The following is a 13,451-nucleotide window of genomic DNA, read 5'->3' on the forward strand; positions in this document are numbered from 1 at the left end:
TTAATGATTTTTCCTGGTACCAAGTAATTAGAAAAAAAAATTTTCACACCTGCTTTATGAAGAAAACACCAAGTTCAGTATTATCTCAGTTTTGGAAAACAAAATTTAAAAAGATGGTCAAAGCCTAGATTTGGAACCAAAAGCTCCACTTCCCACTTCTGAATTAGGTCATTTTAGTCAGCCTGCTGGGAATACTTATGAGTATTATAGGGGCACAAGTTTATTGTGAGCATTTATACTTCCATGTCTGTGATGTATCTGAATTTCTCTTTTATGAAGACTTCTTTTATCCTTTTAGAAAGAAGAGTGATCCTTTCCTTACTCTCCTAGAATTTTATATACATACATATATATAAAATGAAGTTATATAATTCTACTTTGGATTATAAGTGTATGTGTGTGTGTGTGTGTGTGTGTGTGTGTATCTCCTCTACTTTGTGGTCACAATGGTAGATTCAGAGACTCTGAATCTCTGCCTTGTATCACTGAAGAGCTTAACAGTATTAGCACATAGTCAATACATCAAGAATTTGTGATTTCATGGTGTAAAAACACAGAGACCCCTCATTAAATGGTTATTCTTGAACTGAATAAGAATAAAATATCTTGGACATGGGCAGCGAGGTGATACAGTGGATAGAATGACAGGATTGCATTCAGGAAGATTCAACTTCCTCTGTCCAAATCTGGCCTCAAACACTTACTAGCTGTATAACCCCAGGCAAGTCACACAACCCTGATTGCTTTGATTTCCTCAACAACAAAATAAACTGGAGAAAGAAGTGGCAAACCACTCCAATATCTTTGCCAAGAAAACCCCAAATGGGATTACAAAGAATCAGACACAACTGACTTGGAGTCCTTCCAGCCCTAGAGTGTGATTTCTGTGCTTGAGCATGCTCCTAACTTATTATGTGAGTTTAGATAAATCACATTACTTCTACAGGCATTAAGCTCACCATTTATTCAAAACAATGGAGATTTGATTTAAATTTAAGTCAAAACTGTAGATTTTTAAAAAATCAGTTTTTTAAATACCACATATATTATAAACTATAAAATAAGTGTATGCCAATAACTATTATTTATTCATTTTTAAAAGTTACTTTACCATGGACTCCACCCATATAATAATAATATCTTATGATTACATAGCACTTTTAAGTTGTACCAAGCATTTTCATAGAAAGCTGGTCTGAAGAGTTGCTTTGTGGGTATAAGCAAATCACTTCCTCTTTTGGTGCCTCCAGATAACTTTCTAAAACTTCCAAATTGAAGAAAAGTTATGGATCTGCAATTGGTAAAAGGCATTCCTCTCAGAAACTTCCTTATACTGAAAAAATTACAGATCCATTTAAAACAAAATGCCTATGAAACAGGTATAACATTGCATTATTATCCCCTATTTTACATGTAGGTGTTAGGATTACTAGGTGAGAACTCAGGTTGTCTGGACAGTGCTAAGGTGTGAATTCAGGTTGACTTGACAGTTCTCTGGCTCAGACCTTTGGTTTGGGCCTTTAAAGGGAGTTTACACCTTAGGAATTCTAAGAGGAGCAAGCTCATTGGTTGGAGTACTTCTTCCCAGAAGCCCTTGCATTATCCCAAGCCCATTCTCTGGGAGGATAAAAAGAGGCAACATTGAGCGTGGTGAGCAGTCTGGACTGGGGAAGGACAAGAGCTGGAAGAGATTCAGAGCCAGGATTCAGGAAGAAGAAGAGGCAGGCTGGAGGCTCCAGAAGCCTCCCAAGAAACCTGCTCATAGAGGAAAAGATTATACAGAAAAGAAACCTCCTCCCAGAAAAGGATTACAACTGAGAGACGATCAGAACATTACATGTAGGGAAATGGAGGATATGAAAAATTAAGAAAATGCCTTGCTCAATATAACACATGAATAAATATCTAATATAATCACTCAAACCACTATACCAACACTCTTTAGTGGCAGGTTTGAGACAGAATTCAAATTTTTTTTACTCAACAAAGCCTTTACAATGGATTCAGAATGGAGAATTTGGGTGTGACTAGGAGGAGCTTCACTAAAGAATTTTAAAAATTGTTACTGAGTTCTCAGGAGTATTGTCAATATTAGCAGAGTAATAGATATAAAATGCATTAAAATCCTTGGTGTAATGCTCTCTTCCCTCCCAAAATCCACCCACCTCTACTTAGTTAAATGGAATGCCTGGCTGAAAAGCAGAGTTGGCATTATCATGAATTTTATATTGTTCATCCATTCAGCAAATATTCATTAAGATTCTGTCATAAATAAGGTGTGAAAGGCAGCATAGTTAATAGATGAAGAATTGACTTTGAAGTCATAAAGAAATGTGTTCAAGTACAACATCTGATTTATACTGCCAAGGGACACTTAAGTGAATTCATTTAACTTCCCAGTGTTTTAGGCAAATGTTTCAACTCCCAAATACACTGGTATAGGGAGTGTCCTCACCTTTAAATTCCCTATAACAATAAAATCACAGTTCATTCCCTCTCCTTTTATAAAAGATGTACTAAATATTGTAGGGGAAACAAAAAAATTATACAATTCTTCTCTTTGAGCTTACAATTTAATTGAAAAAATGAGAATACATGTATATGTATATATGTGTGTGTATGTATATACATATACTATACATGTAGTTCTTGTTTCAGTCATGTTCGATTCTCTGTGACCCAATTTGGGGTTTTCTTGCCAAAGACACTGGAGTAGTTTGACATTTCCTTCTCCCACTCATTTTACAGATGAGAAACTGAAGCAGAGAGGGTCAAGTGATTTGACCAGGGTCACACAGCTGGTAAGTGTTTGAGTCAAGATTTCAATTCAAGTCATTCTCCCTCCAGGCCTGGCACTCTATCCCCTGCACCATTTACCTGCCTATATATAACTACATTATAGAGTAGCATATGATAAGTGTTATAAGGTAATTCAGATATAAGCACCACAATAAAGAGGAGATCATGTGGTTTAATACAGAGGTGTCAAACAGGCAGTCATTCCATAACACTCCCTATGGCCAGAACCAAATTAAAATGTAATCAGAAAATATTTAACAAAATAAATTAAGACACAATAAAACATAGATAATATTAATATGAAGTTTTCTAAGTTAGTATAAATTTGACACTATTGATTTAGTAGAAGAAGACCTAGAATTTGGACCCCAGCTCTAACAGATAAAACCAATGTGACTTTAGGCAAATCAGTTAACCTCTCTAAGGTTCTCTCTCTTTATAATCTGTAAAATATGTACTACTTACCTGATAGGATTGGTTGGTTTTTCATAGTTTTTGAAGAGAACCAAAATGGCATCACTATGTTAGAGTAGAGTTATAGTATGTCTGACAATGACTGATCAAACCTAATATAAACTTGGAATGCTCTGCCACAGGTTGGACAAAATAGTCCTTATAAAATTGGAGGTGGCTTTGCACATATCATGTTTCTTTTGAGCTAAATCAATTCTGCTTTGCTCATAGAGCACAGCACTTTCTCTGAGGGCACGCTATGCTGGGCAGTCCTGGGCCAGTTCTCCCATGATATACAATCAATTTTAAGAGAGACCTTGAGAGTATATTGCTTTTTCTGACCACCTTGTGAGCACTTACCCTGGGTGAGCTTTCCACAAAATAATCTTTTTGGCAAATGTACATTTGGCATTCAAGCAATGTGCTCAGTATAGTACATCACTTTCATAATGTTCATTATCCAAAAACAATGGATAATGCTCTTGAGTCTTCCCAATTACCAATGGAATGAAACAGGATTGTTTCCCATGATTTTTACATATTTTCAGCCATATTGTTATATACCTTCAATGAGAACAAACATGGAATCAAAGTCAGCTACCCCACACTTATGATGAGTTCTTCAATTTGAAAAGGCTACAAACTAAAAACAAAGTGGAGGGAGTATTGGTTACAGCAAATGATGAAGTTTTGAATGCTGTGGCTAAGTTCACTCACCTTGGCAATATACTTTCCAGGGATGTGCACATTGATAATGAGAATGACATATGCATTGTCATGTTTGAGAGGCTCTGAAGGAAAGTGTGAAAGAAGAGGCATTAGACTGACTACCAACCAACTGAAGGTCTACAGAGCCACTGTGCTGATATCATTGTTGTATGCCTGTGAAACCTGACCAGTCGTCCAGTGCCATGCTAGGAAACTGAAACTGAATTGCTTCCATTTGAATTGTCTTAGGAAGATTCTGAAGATCACCAGACAGGATAAGGTACCAGACATTGAGGTCCTCTCTCAAACTAAATTGCCAGGCACTCAAACTCTACTGTAAAAGGCACAACTCCATTGGGTTGGCCACATTGTTCGAATGCCAAATACCGGATAGAATAATTCTGAAGAAAGCACCATGTAAATTTATTTAAAAAAAAAAAAAGATAACTATGAGCTCTCATTTTTTAAAGCCAAGGTAGTTAGGGAAGGCTCATTAATGAATTGACCTCTTCTGAAATATATCTCCATTCAAACAACTTTCAGTCTAACAAACACCTGCATGTATCTTCCCTATCTCTGTCATCTTTGTTGGTAGCGGCTTCAAAAGAGAATGATTTGAATGTCAAAGGAGAAAGAGATTGATGGTGAATATGATACAGAAGTGAAACAAAGTGAAAGCTATCACCTAGTTTTGTTAGAAACAGATTATCTCTCCGCAGAATCAACAATAGACTCGTTCTTTGCTCTGAGAACTAGACCATAGTTGCAATTATATCCCAACTATTGTTAAATGTGAGATAAAATATATGTATTTTTATTTCCCAGGATAATGTCCTAACCTTTCCCCCCATTACTTATTTCAAAATGCTGATCCCCATTTTAAATAAATTCTCTTTAAACGTCATTTCCCCTTCTTATCAATTGTCCTTAGCTAGCAATAATTAAATTGGCCCACAAGAGTACTGACTGCCTCATGATGTAGGGAGTGATTCTTCACCAACAGACCATTTGTTAGAAATGTGGCAGAGATAATTCTTTAGACGTGGGGTATACAGTTGATAAGTGTTGTGCTTTCTTGCAACTCAGAGACTTTATGATTCTAAGCTAACCTTAGGGAACAATCAGGATTTGAGAAATAAAGATGAAGGTGAGACGGCAAGGAGGGAAAATAGATAATTTTAGAAGAAACTGGAGTTCTCAGAAATTGTTATTGATTAAAACACTAATGGGTGGAAGGGTTTGTTCAGGCTGTGGCTACACTCTAAACTTACTTGGGCAAGGTTCATCTCTTTGTGTTCTAAGCAGTTCATTTTCCCTATCAGGGTGGGGACCCATTTCTAAATATTACTCAACTGAAAGAAGTGACAGCAGCATTCCTTCAGGGCATATGACACTTGAAATATTCCTAGACTGTGGCCCCACCTAGAGGATAGGAGGGGTGGTGGCTTCTTTGGAAATGTCATGGATAGATCTAATCTATGTGTTACCAATTTCTAATCTGCTGGAATCTCAACAAGTAGAAAATAGTTCCTTAGGTAAAGCATCCCAGCTCCACTAAGGGCTCAGTCACCTTTCTAAGAAAGGAGAATGGAACTTTCTGCATCAGAACTGGGGATGGAGTACTACAAGAAAAGTGTGGTAGTCCAGAAGCCCCCCCTAAGTCCCCCAAACAGAGCTAATGTACCAGAAAGAACAATGATAAATGAAGCCAAAGCAAGCTCACTATTGGCTCCTCTACTCAATCCTGGACTATGCAAGGAGACTTTTAGAAACCTGCCCTGAGCAGAAATAGCCAGGAAGGCAAAAGATGTAGGCAGCCCAGACCCACCTCAGGAGACAATGTAAGGAGGCTCTGGGCCCAGGGCTGAAGCACAGCAGAAGACAGCATCCGGTCAGTGTACCCAGTTTACTCCAGGAGAAAGAGCTGAGCGAGGGCCGGAACCCTGGTACCACAGCATTCCTTGGATCAGATCATTCAGGGCCAGATCAGAATCCAGGCAGCTTGTGCCCAGCCAAGAATAAACAGGGAATAAAACCCAATATGACTTTTAAAGTCCTTTAAATGGTCCTTTTTATATCTTTCCTACTTTCTTACTTTGTATTCTCCTCCCTATACCTTACAAACCAGTATAACTATCCTCATCCAGAAGCCCAAGCTCAGCAAGAGACAGGGATAGACCTGCTGTCTTGCTGCTGTCCAAAAACCTAAGATAGTCAGGGAAGGCTCCTCAAAATAACGTTGGAAGCCTGCCGGTGTAATTGACAACATCTAGTTGGAGGCCTATGGGGGTGACAAGGGGAGTCAGGGGGAGCCAGCTCTGGCTTAAAGCTTATGTAAGAAGGATACAGAGATGGGGCTGAGGCTGAAACCCAAGTTAAACTCTCAGGAGACTGAGCCCAAACTCAGCAATTCTACAACAGAGCGCCTGGCTGTAGCAGCTATATTCAGGATGAAGCAGAGCTTCCTGAAACCACCCAAAGATGGAGATGAATTTGCCCTAAACACAGAACTCTAAGCAAATGAGGCTGGGAATGAGGTTCAACAGAAGAAAATGACAAATCCAATCAAGAAATATTATGGACTTAGAAAAAGCAAAAAAAGTAAACTCAGAAGAAGAGAGTAATTCCACAAGGAAAGTACTTGGAAGAAATAAGCCAAGAGGGACAAAATGTAAGGTTAAATGAAATGAGAGGTGAAGTGGAAAGAAGGAAAATGAGCAGTTTAGAGCACAAAGTGTTCCAACCTTGCCCAAGTAATATTCTTCCTAAAATGAATGTAGATCAAATAGCCACTGACTGAGAAATAATGATAAATATTAAAACAAAATAAAAGTTTAAGGGGGGAAAAAGAATTAAATTTAAGGAATTCCTGAAACACCTGAAATACAGGTAAGAGCCTTTTTTTTTTTTTTATCAGTCTCCTATAAAGTCTCTCCCCACTTCTACTTATACTATTTTCAAGTTCCAAAGTGTTCTATGTCAAACCTTCCTTCTACCTCCACTAAATAAATGCCAGTTGGCCTCCAGTTGCATCAAGGATCCAATATAAAATCCAACTTGACTTTTAAAGTCTTTTACATGGTCTCTTTTGTATCTTTCCTACTTTCTTTCTTTGTTTTCCCCTCCATATACCTTACAATCCAGTATAGTTCTCCTCCATATCACTGCTTGTTTTCTAATATCATACATACATATGCATATATATGTAATATATGTATATTCAAATATCTATATAAACATATCTTGAATCAGTTCCTTATGTAGATTTTATGTGAAGTATTTATCAGAGAGTATATACACAAACACATGCACAGGTCTGTATACATACACGTCTGTATATGTATGTATATTTGTATAAAAACACATATATGTATGTATACATATATATATATATATGTGTGTGTGTGTGTGTATTTATGAATTAAAGATATTCCCCAACACATAAAATGGTCAAAGTATGCGAACAGGCAGTTCTCAAAGCAAGAAATTCAATATGAAACATATGAAATATGTTCTAAATCACTTATAATAATTAAAATTAAAACCACAGTGAGATTCCATCTCACACCTATCATATTGGTAAGATAACAGAATAAGTCAAAACTGAAACTGAGCATTTATTATGTGTCTACTGTGTGATGGACATTATTCTAAGTACTAAGGATAAAAAATAAAGGCAAAAAAAACTCACAATTCTATGGGGGGAGACAATAAATAGAGGAGTTTTGTACAAACAAGATATCTATACAATAAACTGGAGACAATCACAGAGAAAAAGGTATTATTAGGGACTTGGAAAGGTTTCTTATAGATGGTAGGATTTTAGCTGAGACTTGGGAGCCACTGGAGTTTTGAATGGGTGGATGATATGATCACACCTGCACTTTAGGGAGATCACCAAATGGAGAATGGATTGGAAGGGAAGGAGCCTTGAGGCAGAGGGACAGACCAGAATATTAACCCAGTAACACATTTCAAACATAGGTTTGCAATAATAAGGGTTTGTACCAGGTTGTAGAAGTATTAGATAAGTGAAGAAGGTGTATATAAGGGATACTGTGAAGGTAGAATTGGCAGGACTTGGATATGGGGATTGAGAGAGTGAGAAATCAAAAATGACACCAAAAGTTGTGAGCCTTTAAGAGTATGGTGGTCCCCTCAAATAATAGTGAAATCAGGAAAAGAGATGATTCAGTTTTGAATATGTTGATTTAAAAAAAACTGGAAACGTGAGAAAAAAAAAACCCAGAAAAATAATAATCGTTATAAGAGCCTATGGAAAAATGGACACTAATGCTCTACAATTTGGAACTATTCCTCAAAAAACTGTTCCACAGTTTAATAAACTGTGCAAAACCCTTGGTCCAGCAATATCCACTGCTTAGCTTTTAATACAGAGCTCAAAGAGGGAAGAGATCAATATGTGTAAAATATTTAAGGCAGTTCTCTTTGTTGTAGCAGATAATTTGAAATTAATAAATGTCTATTAATTGGGGATGGGTTGAGAAAATTGTGTATATGAATTCTGTATATGAATATTATAGTGATATAAGAAATTATGAAAGAGACTGTTTCAGAGAAACCTGGATAGACTTGTATGAATGGATGTAGAGTGAACTGAGCAGATCTAGGAGAACAATTTCTGCAATATAAATATATACATTATATATGAAAAATAATTTAGAAAGACTTAAGAACCATAATGATCATTGCATGATAAAGATTTCTTGGTATACAGATACTGTATAATAACTGTATAAAATGTATAAAATTTTTAAAAATTACATTTTTAATATGGGAATTTGTTTTGCTTGACTTACATGGGTTTTTCTTTTTCTTTATGGGAATAAAAGGGTAAGAGGGATAATTTCATGGTTGCCCTCTAAATAAGAGAAGAGAATTATTATTGAAATAATTTCAAACTTAAAAAGAAGAGATAAGAGGGAAGGTCAGAATTGTTGAATTTATTATATACTTAAAGGTAAAGTCAACCTGCACATAATATTTTTTCATGTAAAATCCTCCTTTTTTTCTATTTTATATGTTAATATTTTATTTTTTGGTAAGTTCAGAATTTTTAAAAATATGATTTAACAAGAAAAAGGAGAAAAGGATGTGTATCTCTGTGGAGGCATTCTTTGCTTTGGATGTGATCGAACTACCTAGCAGTGGCTCTGTGAAATATGAACAAAAAGCATGGCTCCGTGGTGTACTATTTTACTGAATTGATATAATGTTTGATTATACCCTGAAATCACCTGTAGTATCGGACAAGAACTGCAGATTCATTCAGTGCGCAAATTTCACATATAGGTTGTGAAAAGCTGAGCTATTTGCAAAGTAATATTTATACTTCTGGATCAGTAGTTGGCCATTCACATTCCTGTATTATAAAGGAAATTTATGTGGACCAAGAAGCATTCCTAAGGAAATAGACAAATGTACTAACCTAGCCAGTGAAACTAGGAATGCAGCACCTGCAAAAGAGGGTCACTACACCAGAAAAGGAATCCTAGTTATCATGTGGTTTCTAAGAAAACTGTATTGATTGTAAGATTTTGGACTAGTAAATATACTAATATTTTTATAATTGCTTTAAAAAATTTAATTTCACTTTTTAACTTTCAGTTTTTTTTTTTTTTTTTTTTTTTCATCCCATTAGGTTTTGTTTCTTTATTTTCTTTTGGGATATCTTTTTCTTTTAAGTCATCTCTCTTAGTTTAGGAATAACTTGCTCTTTTTTAATAAGGCAGCTAGGTGGCGCAGTGGATGGAGCACTGGGCCAGGAGTCAAGATTTCCATATCCTTTCTCAGATACTTTAGGCAAAGCACTTAACCTCTGCCTCAATTTCCTCAATTGTAAAAATAGGGATACTAATAACATCTACTTCTCAGAGTTGTTGTGAGGATCAAATGATATATTTGTAAAATGTTTAGCATAGTGAACGGCATATAGTAGGCACTTAATAAATGTTTATTTCCTTCCTTCCTTCAATATCTTAATATGGTGAGTAGAATTTATATATAGATTGATCAGGCCATGAACATATGTGAAGTGTGCTTGTGAATGTTGGGAGTTTTGAAGATGTACTGAAGATGTACATGATGAAAGAATCTCCAAACAAACCTTTCTGCATTATTTTCTGCAAATTTGGGTACATGCAGGAAAAAAAAAAAAAAAAAAAAACTCAGTACACTTTAGGGAGAACAGTCCTTTGTATATAATTTCTCTGCTTAGCTTGCACTATATCTATTACCTCCACCATTATGTGGATAGAAAGGAACATGTTTTTTCATTAGTGGGGCCTTATCTTTTAAATGCTTGATAACTTTTTTTCAATTTGCATGTCTTTTATAACTTAAGTAATTTCTTAGAGATAGATTTTTATTGATCTATTTTGCCTTAGATTATCTCCTCTTTACAGGTTTTCATGAGGTAGATTCAATTTGAAGATTTGAATCTTTTGACTTGCATGATATGTGGGATTTCTCTAGTGAAATGACCATTTCTAATGATCACTCGGATTCTATAGGAATAGAAAGAGGGTTTGTTTCCCCATCACAATTTTAGAAATAAATGCTTTATTGATTTTTTTTGGTCACTGTTATTTCCCAATTCCTTCTAAGAATATTCTCTTGTTACAAAGATGTACTGAGTTGAGCAAAATAAGCACATTGACTATATTTCACTTATACATTGTTGTTCAGTCACTTCAATTTTGTAACCTCATTTAGAGTTTTCTTGGCAAAGCTACTGGAATGCTATTATAAATGATAACTATCTAAAAATTATAGTCTTAGAGAATTGCTTAAAGCATTGAGTGCCTATAGTAAACAATTGTTTATAAGTGGTAGGACTTGAACTCAAACCATGGGTTGGACTGGAAGGTTAGCACTCTTGTCCACAAGACCACACTTATTCTAAATTCATACTTACAAAAAGTGAATTTACTCCACACCTTGTCATTGCTGTTATTTCACATGTATGGTATATTCTGACTCACTAATTTTATTTTGAGCTCCTTGACAAAAGATGGTGTCATTTTATCAGTTTGTTAGCTTCCTCATAGCATTCTTTGTAATTATGTTTACCTTCCCAAACCACAAATAAAAAGCATTATTTGGATATTGAGTAACTCCAATGTGATAGGTATGACAGAAAAAAATGCCCTCCTTTTTTGGTGGGAACATAATCTAAATAAACAAGGAAGCCATTACATATTCTCTTTTTATTAGGAATATTGTTTGGTAAGTATCTACTGTGTATACACAGGACCGAATAGCAGTAAACTATATTCTTGGAATGGCCAGTAAAGAAGACATATTAAAATTAAATTAAAATTAATATATCACTCTTGGAATACACAGTAAAGAAGGGATATTAAATTTAATGTCCCATGGCAAAAGTTCTTAAAAATCATTCTATTGCTAAGTGTTCTAAATGCAAAATTAATATGCTATAAACAAATATTATCCTCTTGATTGGCTATAGCTCTGAAACAGTCCTGAGACAAAATAACAATAGCTCATATTTACACAGCTCTTTAAAGTATAAAAAATATTGTTCTCACAATTGTGCTATGGAAAATATTGTTTGAGAAAAATTAAAGCTTAGAGAGAGAACTTCTCCTTCTTTACCTCTTTTTCCTTGCCCTCCTCTTCCTGTTAGGAAATGTTAGAGCCAGAATATGAACTTAGGTCTTCCAGTTCTGAAACTACTGTACCTTCCACTATTCTTATCAAAATAACTTTATTTTTAGTACAAAGCATACAAAATCCCATATTCAAAGTTTTAGGTTAAGTGAGATAGAAAATATTTTTTAAAATGATGCTTTTCACACATGCATATTATCCTAACAGATTTGCTTAAAAGATAAAATGTGTGTATGTAAACAATTTCATATATAATATGTACATATATTTATGTAGCTATGAGTTATTGGCTATTTTTCCTCATTAGAAATCTTATAAAATGTTTTTCCTTTCTAGCAAAACTTCAGTGTTAATTATTAAGGTCTGATTTGGGGACCTTATGTATGGTTGCTTTATCTAAGGTTTTGGACCTCAGAAATAGGATGTGTCAAAATATGTTGACAGGACTCATGGCATAAGCATACCTTATAGAGACATATAGATCGAAGTTACTGAACATTATTTTGGGATAAGTTTTTTGTCAAACAATTTCAAATACAATTCAAATGCAATGAATTTGATTGTATTTTTGCTGATAAACCTTGTTAAAATTTAAATAATTCATAGATGAATGGATGAATGGATTGATAGGCAGAGAAGTAGGTAGGCAGGCAGACAAGTGTGTCAGTAGGGTAAATATTTATCAGGTACTTACTATGTGTCAGAACAGTTGGGAATAAAAACACAAGAATACAAGATGGTCTTTATGCTTATACATTCTAATGCAGGGAAGACAATGCATTAAAATGATTTTGGATAGTGATTATGGGCAAGAAGGAAGTGAAACATGATAAAAATCATTTATAAAATGGTTGTTTGGGAGAGTTACCTATCATGAGAGGAGGACTTCAGGAAAGTTCTCTGATGTAGCAATGAGGCAACGAAGGAAGAAGAATATTATTCCATTTTTTGAATATAAGCTGTTGAAAACAGTGTCATGTACATATAAATCATAATCAGCTGAAAAGAAAGGAGAAAATCCTACTTGACATACTTTTAACAAATTGTTATCTAAGATAACTAAAGATATATAATGCTGTTAGGTTCTTAGTTCATATGTTTGCTATTTATTTTAAGTTGTATATTTGGACCACCATAATGTGGTGAGCACTTAAAATGCAATGAAACAGAAGTAGAAAGAAAATAAACAACAAACGAGCCTGCCTGAGGAAAGATTCTTGCAGTGAACTGAGAATGTGTTTTTATGTATTCTAGGCTTTAATTATAAATTATTATCTATATTAAGCTTTAGACATTTCTGTCCTTATTCCATTAAGCATAGCCAAAATAATCACTAGATTTTAGCACTAGTTAACAGAACTGAATGACTTTCTGACTAAAGTGTTATGAATCACCAAAGTTGTACTTTTTTTTAGAGTGTGGCTATGTGTGGATTGATAGATGGAGAAGAAAATCTATCCTTCCCTGGACACAGTGCTCAGATTTCTTTCTGAATAAAAAAATAGTGCTTTAGTTGACTAAAAATACCTTGTGAGAGGGAAGTACTATATGAACAATATACTTGCTGATCAGGCAAGAAGATGAGGGGGACCAAAGAATTTGAATATAATATGAACAGAAGAGATCTTTCTGCTCATCTAGTTCCTCACATGGATGGCAAGTAGCAAAACCATAATCTTCATGCATATCCTCTGATTACAAATCCAATATGATTTCCATTATACTGTAATTGATTATCGAGCTATACAGTAAGTGTGGTGATCACAGTATGGCAAAAGCAACTAGATGGCACAGTGGATAGAGTTTGGGACATGGAGCCAGATGAGTTCAGATCTGGC

Source organism: Sminthopsis crassicaudata, chromosome 1 (assembly GCF_048593235.1).
Source record: "Sminthopsis crassicaudata isolate SCR6 chromosome 1, ASM4859323v1, whole genome shotgun sequence".
Lineage (NCBI taxonomy): Eukaryota > Metazoa > Chordata > Mammalia > Dasyuromorphia > Dasyuridae > Sminthopsis > Sminthopsis crassicaudata.